Here is a 13,217-nt window from a genome sequence, read left to right on the forward strand (position 1 = left end):
ATTCAGGAGGTGGACTCTGGGAGCAGGAGATATTAATTTTTCCCCTTTTCCTATTTTTGTGAGTGTATATGTATATGCTTCTGGGTGAGATTTTGTCTGTATAGCTTTGCTTTACAATAGCTTTATTTTACTTCACTATATTATAGCCTCTTTCTTTCTTTCTTTCTACTTTTTCTCCCTTTTACTCTGAGCCGTGTGGACGAAAGGCTCTTGGTGCTCCAGCCAGGCATCAGGGCCGTGCCTCTGAGGTGGGAGAGCCAACTTCAGAACACTGGTCCACAAGAGACCTCCCAGCTCCACGTAATACCAAACGGCAAAAATCTCCCAGAGATCTCCATCTCAACATCAAGACCCAGCTTCACTCAACGACCAGCAAGCTACAGTGCTGGACATCCTATGCCAAACAACTAGCTAGACAGGAACACAACCCCATCCATTGGCAGAGAGGCTGCCTAAAATCATAATAAGGCCACAGACACCACAAAATACACCACCAGACGTGGACGTGCCCACCAGAAAGACAAGATCTAGCCTCATCCACCAGAACTCAGGCACTAGTTCCCTCCACCAGGAAGCCTACACAACCCACTGAACCAACCTTAGCCGCTGGGGACAGATACCAAAAACAACGGGAACTACGAACCTGCAGCCTGTGAAAAGGAGACCCCAAACACAGTAAGATAGGCAAAATGAGACGACAGAAAAACACACAGCAGATGAAGGAGCAGGCTCAAAACACACTGGACTTAACAAATGAAGAGGAAATAGGTAGTCTACCTGAAAAAGAATTCAGAATAATGATAGTAAGGATGATCCAAAATCTTGGAAATAGAATAGACAAAATGCAAGAAACATTTAACAAGGATGTAGAAGAACTAAAGAGGAACCAAGCAATGATGAAAAACACAATAAATGAAATTAAAAATACTCTAGATGGGATCAATAGTAGAATAACTGAGGCAGAAGAAAGGATAAGTGACCTGGAAGATAAAATGGTGGAAATAACTACTACAGAGCAGGATAAAGAAAAAAGAATGAAAAGAACTGAGGACAGTCTCAGGGACCTCTGGGACAACATTAAACGTGCCAACATTCGAATTATAGGGGTACGAGAAGAAGAAGAGAAAAAGAAAGGGACTGAGAAAATTTTTGAAGAGATTATCGTTGAAAACTTCCCTAATATGGGAAAGGAAATAGTTAATCAAGTCCTGGAAGCACAGAGAGTCCCATACAGGATAAACCCAAGGAGGAACACGCCAAGACACATATTAATCAAACTGTCAAAAATTAAATATAAGGAAAACATATTAAAGGCAGCAAGGGAAAAAAAACAAATAACACACAAGGGAATCCCCATAAGGTTAACATCTGATCTCTCAGCAGAAACTCTGCAAGCCAGAAGGGAGTGGCAGGATATACTTAAAGTCATGAAGGAGAAAAACCTACAACCAAGATTACTCTACCCAGCAAGGATCTCATTCAGATTCGATGGAGAAATTAAAACCTTTACAGACAAGCAAAAGCTGAGAGAGTTCAGCACCACCAAACCAGCTTTACAACAAATGCTAAAGGAAATTCTCTAGGCAAGAAACACAAGAGAAGGAAAACACCTACAATAACAAACCCAATACATTTAAGAAAATGGGAATAGGAACATACATATCGATAATTACCTTGAATGTAAATGGATTAAATGCTCCCACCAAAAGACACAGGCTGGCTGAATGGATACAAAAACAAGACCCATACATATGCTGTCTACAAGAGACCCACTTCAGACCTAGAGACACATACAGACTGAAAGTGAGGGGATGGAAAAAGATATTCCATGCAAATGGAAATCAAAAGAAAGCTGGAGTAGCAATTCTCATATCAGACAAAATAGACTTTAAAATAAAGACTATTACAAGAGACAAAGAAGGACACTATATAATGATCAAGGGATCGATCCAAGAGGAAGGTATAACAATTGTAAATATTTATGCACCCAACATAGGAGCACCTCAATACATAAGGCAAATACTAACAGCCATGAAAGGGGAAATTGACAGCAACACAATCATAGTAGGGGACTTTAACACCCCACTTTCACCAATGGACAGATCATCCAAAATGAAAATAAATAAGGAAACACAAGCTTTAAATGATACATTAAACAATATGGACTTAATTGATATTTATAGGACATTCCACCCAAAAACAACAGAATACACATTTTTCTCAAGTGCTCATGGAACATTCTCCAGGATAGATCATATCTTGGGTCACAAATCAAGCCTTGGTAAATTTAAGAAAATTGAAATCGTATCAAGTATCTTTTCCGACCACAATGCTATGAGACTAGATATCAATTACAGGAAAAGATCTGTAAAAAATACAAACACATGGAGGCTACACAATACATTACTTAATAACGAAGTGATTACTGAAGAAATCAAAGGGGAAATCAAAAAATACCTAGAAACAAATGACAATGGAGACACGACGACCCAAAACCTATGGGACACAGCAAAAGCAGTGCTAAGAGGGAAGTTTATAGCAATACAAGCCTACCTCAAGAAACAGGAAACATCTCGAATAAACAACCTAACCTTGCACCTAAAGCAATTAGAGAAAGAAGAACAAAAAAACCCCAAAGCCAGCAGAAGGAAAGAAATTATAAAGATCAGGTCAGAAATAAATGAAAAAGAAATGAAGGAAACAATAGCAAAAATCAATGAAACTAAAAGCTGGTTCTTTGAGAAGATAAACAAAATTGATAAACCATTAGCCAGACTCATCAAGAGAAAAAGGGAGAAGACTCAGATCAATAGAATTAGAAATGAAAAAGGAGAAGTAACCACTGACACTGCAGAAATACAAAAGATCATGAGAGATTACTACAAGCAACTATATGCCAATAAAATGGACAACCTGGAAGAAATGGACAGATTCTTAGAAATGCACAAACTGCCGAGACTGAACCAGGAAGAAATAGAAAATATGAACAGACCAATCACAAGCACTGAAATTGAAACTGTGATTAAAAACCTTCCAACAAACAAAAGCCCAGGACCAGATGGCTTCACAGGCGAATTCTATCAAACATTTAGAGAAGAGCTAACACCTATCCTTCTCAAACTCTTCCAAAATATTGCAGAGGGAGGAACACTCCCAAACTCATTCTACGAGGCCACCATCACCCTGATAACAAAACCAGACAAAGATGTCACAAAGAAAGAAAACTACAGGCCAATATCACTGATGAACATAGATGCAAAAGTCCTCAACAAAATACTAGCAAACAGAATCCAACAGCACATTAAAAGGATCATACACCACGATCAAGTGGGGTTTATCCCAGGAATGCAAGGATTCTTCAATATACGCAAATCAATCAATGTGATACACCATATTAACAAATTGAAGGAGAAAAACCATATGATCATCTCAATAGATGCAGAGAAAGCTTTTGACAAAATTCAACACCCATTTATGATAAAAGCCCTGCAGAAAGTAGGCATAGAGGGAACTTTCCTCAACATAATAAAGGCCATATATGACAAACCCACAGCCAACATTGTCCTCAATGGTGAAAAACTGAAACCATTTCCACTAAGATCAGGAACAAGACAAGGTTGCCCACTCTCACCACTATTATTCAACATTGTTCTGGAAGTCCTAGCCACAGCAATCAGAGAAGACAAAGAAATAAAAGGAATCCAAATCGGAAAAGAAGAAGTAAAGCTGTCACTATTTGCAGATGACATGATACTATACATAGAGAATCCTAAAGATGCTACCAGAAAACTCCTAGAGCTAATCAATGAATTTGGTAAAGTAGCAGGATACAAAATTAATGCACAGAAATCTCTTGCATTTCTATACACTAATGACGAAAAATCTGAAAGTGAAATTAAGAAAACACTCCCATTTACCATTGCAACAAAAAGAATAAAATATCTAGGAATAAACCTACCTAAGGAGACAAAAGACCTGTATGCAGAAAATTATAAGACACTGATGAAAGAAATTAAAGATGATACAAATAGATGGAGAGATATACCATGTTCCTGGATTGGAAGAATCAACATTGTGAAAATGTCTCTACTACCCAAAGCAATCTACAGATTCAATGCAATCCCTATCAAACTACCACTGGCATTTTTCACAGAACTAGAACAAAAAATTTCACAATTTGTATGGAAACACAAAAGACCCCGAATAGCCAAAGCAATCTTGAGAACGAAAAATGGAGCTGGGGGAATCAGGCTCCCTGACTTCAGACTATATTACAAAGCTTCAGTAATCAAGACAGTTTGGTATTGGCACAAAAACAGAAATATAGATCAATGGAACAGGATAGAAAGCCCAGAGATAAACCCACACACATATGGTCAACTTATCTTTGATAAAGGAGGCAAGCATATACAGTGGAGAAAAGACAGCCTCTTCAATAAGTGGTGCTGGGAAAATTGGACAGGAACATGTAAAAGTATGAAATTAGAACACTCCCTGACACCATGCACAAAAATAAACTCAAAATGGATTAAAGACCTAAGTGTAAGGGCAGACACTATCAAACTCTTAGAGGAAAACATAGGCAGAACACTCTATGACATACATCACAGCAAGATTCTTTTTGACCCAGCTCCCAGAGAAATGGAAATAAGTACACAAATAAACAAATGGGACCTAATGAAACTGAAAAGCTTTTGCACAGCAAAGGAAACCATAAACAAGACCAAAAGACAACCCTCAGAATGGGAGAAAATATTTGCAAATGAAGCAACTGACAAAGGATTAATCTCCAAGATTTACAAGCAGCTCATGCAGCTCAATAACAAAAAAACGAACAACCCAATCCAAAAATGGGCAGAAGATCTAAATAGACATTTCTCCAAAGAAGATATACAGATGGCCTACAGACACATGAAAGAATGCTCAACATCATTAATCATTAGAGAAATGCAAATCAAAACTACAATGAGATATCATCTCACACCGGTCAGAATGGCCATCATCAAAAAATCTAGAAACAATAAATGCTGGAGAGGGTGTGGAGGAAAGGGAACACTCTTGCACTGTTGGTGGGAATGTAAATGGATACAGCCACTATGGAGAACAGTATGGAGGTTCCTTAAAAAACTACAAATAGAACTACCATACGACCCAGCAATCCCACTACTGGGCATATACCCTGAGAAAACCATAGGTCAAAAAGAGTCATGTACCAAAATGTTCATTGCAGCTCTATTTACAATAGCCAGGACATGGAAGCAACCTAAATGTCCATCGACAGATGAATGGATGAAGAAGATGTGGCACATATATACAATGGAATATTACTCAGCCATAAAAAGAAATGAAATGGAGGTATTTGTAATGAGGTGGATGGAGTTAGAGTCTGTCATACAGAGTGAAGTAAGTCAGAAAGAGAAAAACAAATACAGTATGCTAACACATATATATGGAATCTAAGGGAAAAAAAAAAAAAGGCCATGAAGAACCTAGTGGCAAGACGGGAATAAAGACACAGACCTACTAGAGAATGGACTTGAGGATATGGGGAGGGGGTGGGGTGAGATGTGACAGGGTAAGAGAGTGTCATGGACATATATACACTACCAAATGTAAAATAGATAGCTAGTGGGAAGCAGCCGCATAGCACAGGGAGATCAGCTCGGTGCTTTGTGACCACCTAGAGGGGTGGGATGGGGAGGGTGGGAGGGAGGGAGATGCAAGAGGGAAGAGAAATGGGAACATATTGTATATGTATAACAGATTCACTTTGTTATAAAGCAGATGCTAACACACTATTGTAAGGCAATTATACTTCAATAAAGATGTTTGAAAAAAAAAATAAATAAATAAATTAAAAAAAAAAAAAAAAAAAAGAGTCAAAGCTTCTGTTTTCTCTCAAAGCTTTCTCTTCTTTTTGGGAGCATATGTCCCAATGGGGTGTTGTGATGGTTAAGTGGGGTAATATTTGTTGTATAATAATACAACAAATGGTGTAATAATAATAATACAACAAGTGGGGTAATAATAATATAACAAACAATAATGATTGTTATTATTAGCCCATTAACTCTGTTAACTCTTGTCTATCTCTGTACCAAGCAAGCACTGTGGTCAAGTGGATAGAATATCTGGATAATTTTAGGGTTCTCTTTTAGAGTTGGAGGTAAAAATGTTCAATCCCATACAATCTATACATTTGACAGTGAAGATGTATAAATTTTCTAAGGGAACAATATAGTACTTTTTTCCAGAAATAAGAGGGAAAAGCTGGGAAGGCAGTTGTGATGGCTCATTTTATGTATCAACTGATCTGTACCATGGGGTGCTCAAATGTTTGCTCAAACATTATTCTGAGTATGTTTGTGAAGGTGTTTTTGGATGAAATTAACATTTGAATCGGTAGACTGAGTAAAGCAGATTGCCCTGCCTTATGTGGGTGAGTCTCATCCAGTCAATTGAAGGCCTGAATAGAAAAAAGGGAAGACCCTCCCATGAGTAAGAGGGAACTCCTCCTGCCTGACTGATGAACTGGAACATCAGTCTCTTCCTATCTTTGGATGAAACATTGGCTCTTATGGAGTCTTAAGCCTACCAGCTTTGGGGCTTGAACTGCACCAATGGCTCTCCTGGGTCTCCAGCTTGCCAACTATAGATCTTGGGACTTGTCAGCCATCATAATAACATGAGCCAATTTCTTATACTAAATGTTGAGTCTATCTGTCTTTATCTGTCTATCTATCTACCTATCTATCTACATCCTGTTCTGTGTCGGTATTGATCTCTGAGAAGGAAGGGAAAAGAGGAAGGAGACAGTATGGGCAGGGGTGAGAGTGGAGGAAGACATGAGAAATGGAAGAAAGTTGGGGAAGAAACAGCTTCTGGTTTCACAACACAATTTTGTCTTGGGCTGTGCAATATTGTGATTTGTAAGAAATATATAATTGGTCACTCAGATGTATTTCTTGTATATATTTGGTCTTCGTCTATGCTTCCTGGCTCACAGTTCTCAAAACCCTTGGAATTTCTTGAGTGATAAGAGCAATGGGTACATCTTTTATTATAATATTTGGTCTCTTGCCCTCAGTTCCTGAAAACACTTCGGAGCCATGAAGGTGAAATGAGTGTCTTGTTATCCATAACAAGCCTCTTTCAATCACAGCTGAGTTTATATTAATGAGGTGACTTTTGGATATCCCCTAAAAATGTGGGTTGGGGTAGTTACTGTGGGTACCAACCTTAAATGGAGGGTTGAAACTTTCAGTCCCACCCCCTGATTTCTGGGGAGGGGCTGGAGGTTGAATCAATCACCAATGGCCAGTGATTCAATCAATCATGCCTATATAGTGAATCCTCCTTAAAACTAAAAGGAGGAGATTTGGAGAACTTCCAGGTTGGTGAACCAAAATGCTTCTACATACTACTAAGTCAGCCCTCAAACCCCACTAGGACAGAGACTCCTTTGTTAAGGGCTTCACCCTATGTACTTCTTCATGAGGCTGCTGATTTGTATCCTTTAATATCTTTTGTAATAAACTGCAATCTAGCAAGCAGACTAGTTCCCTGAGTTCTGTGATCTGTTCTAGCAAATTAATGGGACCCAAGGAGGGGGTCATGGGAACCTGTGATTTATAGCCAGTTAATCAGAAACCTAGGTAATGACCTGGGTTTGTGATTGGCACCTGAAGTCGAGGACAGTCTTGTGGGACTGATCCCTTAACTTGTGGAATCTAATACTATCTTTGGGTAGACAGTGTCAGAATTAAGTTGAATTGTAAAACACCTAGCTGGTGTCTGAGAATTGCTTGATGATGTGGGCAAAACCTCCACACATTAGATTCCACATATACGTTAGATAATGCAGTATTTGTCTTTCTCTGTCTGACCTATCTCACTTAGCATAATGCCTTGAAGGTCCGTCCATGTTGCAAAGGGAAGAATTTCCTTTTCATGGCTGAATAATATTCCATTGTTTTGCATTTTCTTTATCTGTTCATCTGTTGATGGATACTTAGGTAGTTACCATGTCTTGGCTACTGTAAATAATGTTGCAATGAACATGGGGGTGCAGATATCTTTTTTAAATTAATTAATTAATTAATTTATTTATGGCTGTGTTGGGTCTTTGTTGCTGCTTACGGGCTTTCCCTAGTTGTGGCCAGCGGGGGCTATTCTTCGTTATGGTGCGTGGGCTTCTCATTGCTGTGGCTTCTCTTGTTGTGGAGCATGGGCTCTAGGCACACAGCTCCAGTAGTTGGCAGCATGTGGCCTCAGTAGTTGTGGCTCTCGCAGGCTCTAGAACTCAGGCTCAGTAGTTGTGGTGCATGGGCTTAGTTGCTGTCCGTGGCATGTGGGATCTTCCCGGACCAGGACTCAAACCCGTGTCCCCTGCATTGGCAGGTGGATTCTTAACCATTGTGCCACCAAGGAAGTCCCTAGATATCTTTTTAAGATAATGATTTCTTTCCCTTCAGACATATACCCAGAAGTGAAATTGCTGGATTATAAGATAGTTTTATTTTTAATTTTTGAGGAACCTCCATATTGTTTTCCATAGGGGGCTACACTAATTTACATTTTCACCAACAGTGCACAAGGGTTCCCTTTTCTCCACATCCTTTCCAACACTTGTCATCCATTGTCTTTTTGATAGTAGCCATTCTAACAGGTATAAGGTAATATCTCATTGTGGTTTTGATTTGCATTTCCCTGATGATTAGTGATGTTGAGCACCTTTTCATATACCTGTTGTCCAGTTGTATGTCTTCTTTAGAAAAAAGTAGAAAAAAGTCTACTCAGTTCCTCTGCCTATTTATAAATCAGGTTGGGCTTTTGCTATTGAGTTCTTTGAATTCTTTATATATTTTGGATGTTAACCTCTTATCAGATATATGATTTGCAGATATTTTCTCCCGTTCCATAGGTTGCCTTTCAATTTCGTTTATGGTTTCCTTTGCTGTGCAGAAATCTTTAGTTTTATGTAGTCCCACTTGTTTATTTTTGATTTTGTTGCCTTTGTTTTTGGTACTAAATCCAAAAAAAATCATTGCCAAGACCAGTGTTAAAAATCATATCCCCTGTGTTCTTCTAGATGTTTTATGGTTTCAGGTCTTACTGAAAGTAAGCTAAAGTTTTTAAGTAAGTAAGTTTTATGGTCTCAAGTCTTTAATACATTTTGAGTTGATTTTTGTGTGTGGTGTGAGATAGTGGTATAGTCTCATTCTTTTGCCTGTGGCTGTGTGGTTTTCCCAGCACCAATTATTGATGAGACCATCCTTTCTGCATTGTATATTCTTGGCTTCTTTGTTATAAATTGACCAAATATGCGTGGATTTATTTCTGAGTTTCTATTCTGTTTCATTTGATCTATGTGTTCTGTGTGTCTGTTTTTATGCCAATGCAGATAGAATTTTGATATGAAGAGATGTGGGAGATGATTCTCAGTGAGAAATGGCATGAGCAAAAAACAAGGTTAAAAAATAACAGAAGCTGGGGAGTTCCCTGGCGGTCCAGTGGTTAGGACTTGGTGTTTTCACTGCCGTGGCCCCAAGTTCAATCCCTGGTCACGGAAAAAAGATAGAACCTTTTCTGGGATGAGTGAATAAATCAGTAGAGTTTGTCATGGACTACATATTTGTTCCCTCCCTCGTCTCAGATTTATATGTTGAAACCCTAACCGCCAGTGAGATGGTATTAAGAGATGGGGCCTTTGGGAGGTAATTGTGTCATGTGGGTGAAGTCTTTTTAAGGGATTAGCATTCTTTTAAGAAGAGACTTGAAAGAACTTGATCCTTTCTCTGCTTTCCATCACTTGAAGACAACAGTAAGAAGATGGCCATCTGCAAACCGGGAAGTGGGCCCTCACCAGACACTGAATCTGAAGGCACTTCCCAGCCTCCATACTGGGAGAAATAAATGTTACTTAAGCCATCCAGTCTATGATAATTTGTATAGTGGCCTGAAATGACTAAGACATATTTGAAGCATAACATTTAGTGAGGCGAGAGAGAGATATTGGAGAAACAGGTAGGGAGAAGATTGTGGTCAACCTTAAGAGCCGAGCTAAGAACTTATATATTTTTTTTAAATGTACAAAGGAATGCACAAAACATAAGTATACAGCTCAGTGGATTATTACAAAGTAAACACATCAGAGAAACCACTACCCAGATCTCAAAAACAGAACATTACCAACACATTACCCCACTCATGCCTCTTCTCAAACACTGCACCTTTCTTTCTCCCTGAAGGAAACACCACTGACTTCTACCACCGTAGGTTAATGCTGCCTGTTTTTGAATTCTATAGAAATGTCATTAGATAGTATTTATGTTGTGTCTAAGTTCTTTCACTCAGTACTGTTGATGAGATTATACATGCGGTTGAATGTATCTGTAGTTTATTTTCATTGTTTTATAAGTATTCCAGTGTAAGAATGTTCACACCACAACTTATGTATCAAAATGACTGTCGTTTGTGTAGAATTTGGGGGTTACAGGATATGCACATATTCAGTTTTAATAGATTCTGGGAATCAGCTTTCCAAAATAGACCTATCTATACACGTCCACCAGCAGTATCTGAGAGTTCCTATTTCTTTACAAGCTCTCCAACACTTGGAATTTTCAGACTTTTAATTTTTAGCCTAGGAAATTTGGACTTAATTTTGTATGCCATGTTGAGCCACTGAAGGATTTTGGTTTGGAAAATGGTGTGAATAGGGGAGATACATCAGGTAGTGTTGCATAGATTAGAGTGTGAGAAAAATTTGAGGAGGGAGGCCAGTTGGGATGCTATTGTAATGATTTCATGAAAATAATGTGGAAACAAACTAGAATGTTAAAAGGGGCTAAAAAGGAAGAGACAAGAGATATTACTCCCACAGTCTGTGCCTATAAATAATAAGATTTGGCAATTAATAACTTGTGGGGATAAAGGAAGCAAAGGTGATCGAAGAGCAAATTCTTGAGCTTAAGTGACTGATAGACTGGTAGAGTCTTAACCAACTTAAGAAGACTTGGGAGAAAACTCTCATTCGGAGAAATTGTTTTCCCTTAAATTTTATCATTTAACTATTTTACCAGACCCTTAGTTCAAATTTCTTATACTCTTTTTCTCCAACTCTCCTTTCTCAATGCCGTGGAAGATCATTCTCAGTAGAAGGTGGATCTGTCAGGGAAGAAAGAACCAAGACTAAGGTGGAATAGTTAAATTGTGTCTCTCTCAGTGAACTCAGTAACCAGAGAAAGCAGCAGAAGATTTTCTGTTATTCAAACCTGACAGCTTTGGTGTAAGGAGTGATAGTAGCTGGGAGAATGACAGGTCTGGGACTTCTGGGAAGCCTAAGTCTACACAGCTTTTAAAGTAGGAGCTATCCTGTGTGCTCATTTCCATCACTATTCTTTCTTTTTCTCTAGACGTCTTTTCTATCACTGACGTAAGGAATGGCTTATTCCATTTTTGAAATAAATTATTCGTTTAACCAGGTATTTACAGGGATATGGCAAAGAACATTTAGATGCTCTAGGACAAGCACTCCCATTACATTCACTTGTCCTGGTACTGAGATAGTAATTCCAATTGCTTATTTTAATTTTTGAGACAGTTTGCTTGGATAACAGTTCAGGCATTGCTGGTTTTGCCTATCTATATCAATTCTTATTGAATGGATTTATGTCTGTTTTAGCATAACCTCTTTAGTAGACGCTTTCATTTAATACTTTTTGGTAATATTTTACCTACAAATGTGTCCAAAAGCATAAGACAGCTCATTAAGCTTGTTTATATTGTTTCCTCCAATGAAATCACTTTGACAAATGTTGTTTGTTTTTGGTTTTGTTTTTTTGTTTTGTTTTTTTGTTTTTTTCTGCCACACTGTACAGTTTGTGAGATCTTAGTTCCCTGACCAGGAACTGAACCCGGGCCCTCAGCAATGAAAGCACGAAGTCCTAACCACTGGACCACCAGGGAATTCCCGACAAAGGTTTTGTCTTAAATTTGTACTTTCCTGGCCTTGATAGCTTCCTGTGTGGCACTAACAACAAACAGAAGTAATAGTACCTTATATTTCTAAACCACTTTAAAATTTACAAGGTACATTTACATCTATTTTATATCCATTGGCTTACTCCATCACACTGTGAGTGAGGTGTTACTACTTTCATTTTTCAGAGGAAGAAACGTAGGCTCAAGGACATGAATAGTGATATAGTCAGGACTTCAAATCAGATCTTCTAATGCTAGATTCAAATTGGTGGACTGACTAAAGCAGAGCGCCCTCCCCTACTGTGGGTGGGCGTCATCCAGCCTATTGAGGGTCTCAGTAGAACAAAATGATGGAGAAATGGCAAATTCTGTCTCTCTGCCGGACTTAAAGCTGAGACATCAGTCTTCTCCTGCCCTTTGAAACTTAGATCATCATCACTCCTGGTTCTCAGGCCTTTAGACTCAGATTGGAATTTATACCAACCGCTTTCCTGGGTCTCCCGTGTGTAGACTGCAGATGGTATGACTTAACCTCTATAATCATGTGAGCCTGTTCCTTATGATGCATCTCATTCTTTTATTGTGCCAACTAAAAATTGACACTTGCCATCTGCCTTGACAAGGATTAAGTCACTAGCTGCTGCAGCCACTGACCTTCAACACACCCTGAAAGGAGTTCAGGGTAGAGATCAGGGATGAGGCACTCTGTGGTCTAGGGAAAGCTGACAGAACAGGCCTTCAGGTAGTTAGATATTTCAGGAGAAGATTTTATGAGCCCAAATTCTTGTATCTCCTCACATCTGGAAAAGCACTAAAATCATTAATGGAGACATCTGCTCGTCGTGACTAGCAGTAACCTTCACAAGACTAGCAGCAACTTTCTGCCAAACTGTGTGCTTGATTGCATGTATCCCCCTTCACCAAAATCACATATATACTGACCTTCCCCCCTGCTCCTTTGGAGCAGTTCCTCAGAGCTATCTAAAACGCTGTCACCCGGCCTATAGTCCTCACTTTGCCTCAAATAAAACTTAACTCACAACTCTCACGTTGTGCATTTTTTTTTCAGTCGACAGTTGGTTCAGTTTCTCTGGAGAACCCTGAATAATACAATGTCCTTTTGCAGTGCTTCTGCCCTTATCACCTTTTACATCTAGCTATAGAATTTCCTGTTATCCCTCATCTGTTAATCAGGAACTATATTCTTGCCAGGTGAGAATTTATCTGTCTAT

The sequence above is a fragment of the Balaenoptera acutorostrata genome, chromosome 1 (genome assembly GCF_949987535.1).
Source record: "Balaenoptera acutorostrata chromosome 1, mBalAcu1.1, whole genome shotgun sequence".
NCBI lineage: Eukaryota > Metazoa > Chordata > Mammalia > Artiodactyla > Balaenopteridae > Balaenoptera > Balaenoptera acutorostrata.